Source organism: Puma concolor, chromosome D1, assembly GCF_028749965.1.
Source record: "Puma concolor isolate L17-30 chromosome D1, mPumCon1.1.hap2, whole genome shotgun sequence".
In the NCBI taxonomy this organism is placed as follows: domain Eukaryota; kingdom Metazoa; phylum Chordata; class Mammalia; order Carnivora; family Felidae; genus Puma; species Puma concolor.
In genome coordinates this window covers 13,131,576-13,137,454 of record NC_141676.1, presented here as the reverse complement: position 1 = coordinate 13,137,454, position 5,879 = coordinate 13,131,576, and positions in this window count along the sequence as shown.

Here is a 5,879-nt window from a genome sequence, read left to right as displayed (position 1 = left end):
CGCTGGCTCCTTCAATCAGATCTTGGCTCAAAGGTCACCTCTCCAGAGAAGCCTTAAGAACTCTTTCTAAAGAAATCTCCTCCTGGGACGCCTGGGTGGCTCAGTCAGTTGAGCATCTGACTTCAGGTCAGGTCATGATCTCACAGTTTATGGGTTCGAGCCCCACATCAGGCTCTAGGCCAACAGCTCAAAGCCTGGAACCTGCTTTGGATTCTGTGTATCCTTCTGTCTCTGCCCCTCCCCTGCTTGTACTCTCTCTCAAAATAAATAAATAAACATTTAAAAATTAAAAATAAAGAAAACTTCTCCCTTCCCATTCTGATATCAAGTTACTTTGTTTCACATTGTTCCATTTATTTCCATCTGAGCATTTACCAAAATCATACATCTCACTTATTTATTGGTTTCTTGTTTATGGTCTGTCTCCCCCAGTAGGAAGTAAGAACAGGGACTTTGCCTTTCTCATTTACTGCCTAGAACTCTACCCAGATCATAGAAGGAGTTTTCCAATTATATGATGAGTTGATTAATCAACTTGAACTCTGCACCTGGAGAAAGTCCAGCTGAGTTTAGATCAAGGTATAAATCCATCAGTGTTCTGAGCTCTACCTACCATGGACGCAATCCTGAGCCAGGCTCTGTGTTCTGCAACATTCATTCGTTCGTTCGTTCACTCATTCATTCATTCGCCTAAAATACTCATAGATAGTCTCTGGCTTGATATAGCTAAAACAGCAAGACAAAGAGAATGAACTTAGTAAAACAAGGAGGTTTTGCTTTAAATGGGCTTTAAAGGATTGAGAGGAGAGGAGAGGAGAGGCAGGGGAGAAGTGGGAGGCGCTTCCAGAGACCAAGCCATGGTGTGATGCTGCTGGAATTTGAGTCAGGATATGAACAGTTCGGTGTTTCCTAGAGGTTAAGTCAAATCACGAGGGGCTTCTCTGCTCTGCCCTGAAGCCCAAGTCCTCCCACAAGCGGTGTAGATGGGGGGGAGGGGGGCTGGTTCCTCAACCCCCTCTTACTCTTCACACCACAGTGATCTGGCTTCTGCCCGCCCACTGCTCCACAGAAACTACTCTTGCCAAACTCCCCACCCAACTGCCAACGTTGCAAACCTCAGCCCTTCTTCAGTTCTTAGCAGACTTGACCTCTGCATTGCATGACACCCCCTCACGTCCTCCTTCTTAAAAACTGTCTTGGCAACCTTTGTAATCATCCCTGCTGGTGGGCTCCTTTTCCTCCTCCAGAAAGTTAAACATTGGCAGTCACCTGGCTTTCTGGTGCCTTCTTTCCTAACGCTGCACACTTACCATGGATTATCTCATCTACATCCCTGTCTCAAGCTACCAAATACGTGCCGAGCACTCCAGCCCCAGCCCTGCTCATCAGGTCTGGCTGCCACTGCAGACTCACATATACGGCCACCTAGTAAGTTCCCGACTTGAATGTCCCACAAGCATTGAGAATTCAACACATGCCAGGCTGAATTCACCCTTACACACACACACACACACACACACACACACACACACACACACACACCTGCTCCTCTCCTCGTGGCCACTTTCTCAGGAGGAAGCATCCCCTTGCACCCTAACTCCCACGCCAGGACCCTGGGGCCACCTCTTTCTTGAGCATCTCGTCAACCCCCGGAGCCACTCCTTTGCTGCTCTCCCAATCAACTGCTGGCCATCTTCCGCTTGGATCATTTCAATGGCTCCCAAATTTCTTTCCCTGCCCCTAGCCTTACCACCTCTCCCCGCCTCTGATACATTGTCCAGAGGCTGCCAAAATGAGCTGTCTAAAACCCTGCTGTTTCCCGGTCGCACACGATCTCTCTAGCCTCGTGCTTTTGCATCCAAGAATGCCCTTTCCTCCCTAACCGCTGTGCTACCCCTCCTCTTTGTCTACCTTTCAACCAAGGATTGCCTCCTCCAGGAAGCCTGCCCTGATTCTCCAAGGAAGCGGTAGAAAGGAGCCTAATCGGGGCTCATCTCTCTCTATCCCAGCCCCACCCCATCTCCTTGCCATGGGCTACCCACGTGTGCTGCATGCTCCCTGTCACGTAATGTTCCAAACAACCTGGTGAGGCAGGCACCACTGTCTTCCATAAATTACAGACCAAAAGCCTGAGGCTCAGAATGGGTACTTGTCGGGTAAGCGTCAAAACTGGGACTTGAATCCAGAGCCTGCACTCTGCCCTCCATACCTCAGCCCCCCACGGCGGTCAACCGCTAACACAAAGCGCCCCCCACTTGTTTCCCAATATGCAAGGCATGCACAGCAACTCTGTAAATTCGTGTGCGGGGCAGGTGACGCAACGAGAAGCAGGAAATGTGCTCCCTGGAACTGAAAAGACCCTGGCCCACCTCAGCAGGTTCCTTATCCCCCAGTCTCCGTTTGCTCATCCCTGAGTTGAGTTAGAGATGCCACCCTCACGGGGTTGGGGGACGCCTAACAGGAAGGTGGTTATGGAAGAATCCAGGAAGTGCCCGGCCCCTGCTAGGTCCCCGACAAACACCAATCCTGAATAGTAGCCCCATCTTAGAAATAGAGCGCGGCTCGGAAAGGTGACGTGACGGTCCGAATTTCACGTAGCAGCAACCAATGGCGCTTGAAAAAGAACTGACTCTTCCGCCTTCCGCGAGGAGAGGTGCCCCAGCATCTTTCACGTACTCATCACTGCGCGGGACAAAGTCACAGTCCACCAGGAGGGGCCAAGTCAGGAGCACCTGGAGCCCTGAGCAGTCGCTGCGCTGTCCCCACCTGGGGGCTCAGAAGCGAGACTGAGATCACGATGGGAAGTTCAGTCGGTGGGAGATGCTGGGGGTGGGAGGTGGGTGCCTTCCCAGACACAGCAAGGGAGGGAGGTTTGTGTCCAGAGCGCCCACCTGGCAGGTGGACACTGAATGGCAAAGGCAGGCTGGCCGTGGTCACTGATGTGTCTTGTGGACTTTCAGGTTTGCTGGTCCCAGCCCCAGGCCGGCCCCGCACACACCACCCCAGCAGCCAGCTCCTGTCCATCAACTCTCCTTCCCTCCCCTGACATGACAGCCCCAGAAATACCCCACGCTTCTCCAAGGCCTCCTGGCTCAAGTTACCCTGCGGCTTCTGCAAGCAAGTCCCTGCGAGCGGGGAAAGAATCTCAGAGTGGTGGAAGATTGAAACTGCCCTTTCCATCCTTCCTCCCTTCCCTCCTTCCTTTCTTCTTGCTCTCCCTATGTGTGAGTGTGTGCATATGTGTGTGTGTGCCTTTCTATCTCTGTCTTGTGTGTATGTCTCTGTCTGTCTGACTTTCCCTGTCTCTGTCTCTCTATATCTGTCTCTCTTTGTCTCTCTCTCCATCTGCCTGTCTCTCTCGCTCCCTCTCTCATACATATCCAGTGTTTCTTGAGCCTCCGTCCTATGCCAGGCAGGGGGCAAAGCCCTGGAGATACAGTGAGTCATACAAGATACAGTTACTGCCCACACGGAGCTCTCAGCCAGTGGAAGACACACATTAATTTTTTTGTGACCGTATGTTACACTGCGGCTGTGATGGGCTCTGTGCAGCCGGACGCCTGGTCCTCTGAAGCCCTGTCCCAGGTCACAGGCTGGAGAGGAAGGAAGGCAGAGCTGAACTGAGAGCTGACGGAGCTACCGTTAGCTATGGAGATAACGATGGCTGGGTAGGACTTGTTCCAAACAAAGAAAACTAAACCGTTTCACTTTTAAATAGTGTACTTGGCTTTTAACATGACTTTGCATTTATACTAAAAATTGGTAGCAGCTGCCTGGGTGGCTCAGTCGGTTGAGCGTCCAACTTCGGCTCAGGTCACGGTCTCATAGATCGTGAGTTCGAGCCCCCACATTGGGCTCTCTGCAGAACCTGTTTTGGATCTCCTGTCCCCCCTCTTTCTGACTCTGCCCTGCTTGCGCTCTCCCCAAAATATATAAACATTAAAAAAAATTAATAGCTGCTGTTGAGAAAGACCCACTGTGTGCTGAGGCCAAGGACTTTTAATCTGCAGCCTCGCTGGTCCTCACTGCTCTCTGGGGTAGGCACCAGACCCCCGTTTCCGGTGAGGACACAGGCACCACGAGGCTGTGGCTGATTCAGGGGCGCCCAGCCTGAGAGCAGGTGGGAAGGAGCTGTCTGTCCGGGCTCCCCCCTGGCCCCGAGCACCGCCCCTGGTGGTTGACATTCTTGGGCTCCCCGGTCCCCCGCACGGACTGCGTGCGGAGGAGCACAAAAGTTGAACATGAAGACTGATATTTTTCATGGACTCTGGCTTAAGATTTAAGGTGATTAGAAAGTCACTGTTTTGTCTTTGAAGTTTTCCCCTTCTACACAATACAAGGGAATCGGTGTTGCTTTGTTAGGCAGAAACAAGCTGGGGCAGACGCTTGCAAGGTGTTTTCATCCCGAACAAAGGCAGTGACATGCGGACCCCACCGGGAATAAATTGTGGACACTCGTCATTCTGCCCTCCCCGCTCCCCACCCCCACCAGCAACCACAGGTGTTACTGACGACCCCCGCAGCCATCACCCCTGCAGCCAGCACGGCAACCTGCTTCATGCCGGGGGAGGGTTGCATTCATGAACTCACATAATCCTTACGACCCCAGGATGTATTCCTACTGTTACCCCATTTTTCAGATGAAGAAACAAAGGCTTCATGAGTCTAAGTCCCAGAGCTTGTGTGGGGAGAAGCTGGAAGCTGGTTGTGGACAGTCCAAACAGCAGAGCTCAAGCTGCCTTTGCTGTTTATTCCTTGTGGCCCCCCCAGTTCCCCCCACAAGCCCCCCAGTACTTATCATCTCCGCCACAGGTGAGGAACCGAGGGTACCCGTGATTTAGGGCCTCTTCAAGGTCACAGGGCTGGCCAGTGCCTGGAAGGCCCAGAGCCTTTCCCATATGCCTCCTACATGAGTCCACCTGGGACCCGGGAGGGCCCCTGGACCCAGGAAACAGATCACTGAGGGGCCCAGGAGCACATGTTTGGAGTTAGGGAAAAAAATCTAAGCCAGGGCGATGGGCTGGTGTCACTAAAAGCTTCCATCCTGGGTTTAATCACCGTGCGCAGCCAGCCCTGCAGTGACTCCTGGTGGCCAGTGCGACTCAGGCAGCAGCGTGTCCAGGAGCAACCAGACGTGTCCCCCCCCCTTTGGAACTCCTCATCGCCCAACGAAGCCTGAAGCCTGTGCCTCGAAACCCAGATGCAGGTGTCCTCCCACAGGTGTTTGAGGAAGGACTCTGTCCCCCAGTGTCACACCCAGTGCATTTAGGAATCATCTCTCCCTTGGGGGCTGGCAGGAAAAGGCTCTCCGGGAATAACCGCTGGGCTCACCGCTCCAAGCTTCGAACTCAGAGGAGAGGGTCCACCGGCGGCCAACGCCTTTAGCTGGGGAAGAGTTGGCACCGGGTCAAGGGACAATGATTAATGGACGCGATCTCACTCCTTAGAAAGTCCCAAGGTGGCTCTTTTGGTTCTATTATTACCTACTTCTCCATCTGCTGACCTAGGCTGCTATCGTGGCTCACCATCATCTGGGACGCCCTCGCTCAGGCTGCAGAGGGGGACAGAAAGAGAGTGGGGTACAACATACCAAGATGTGCCTGAGGGGACACCCCAGAACAGGGTGGGGGGGGTAACTAAGGTGGGGCTGACATTTTTGACAACTATTTGATGGCAAAGAAGAGCTTATTTTAGTGATCGCACATACACAGTCACATGCCGGGGAGAAAACATGCCGGCAGGTTAACCATGGCCATTTCTAAGGGGTGCAATTAACAAGGATACCCCTTTCTCACGCCCTTTGTACTCCGACCGGTTTCACAACCACCGTATGTTTCCTACGTAAGAGCGAATGCAAAGAAAAGGCAACGTCTAAAATG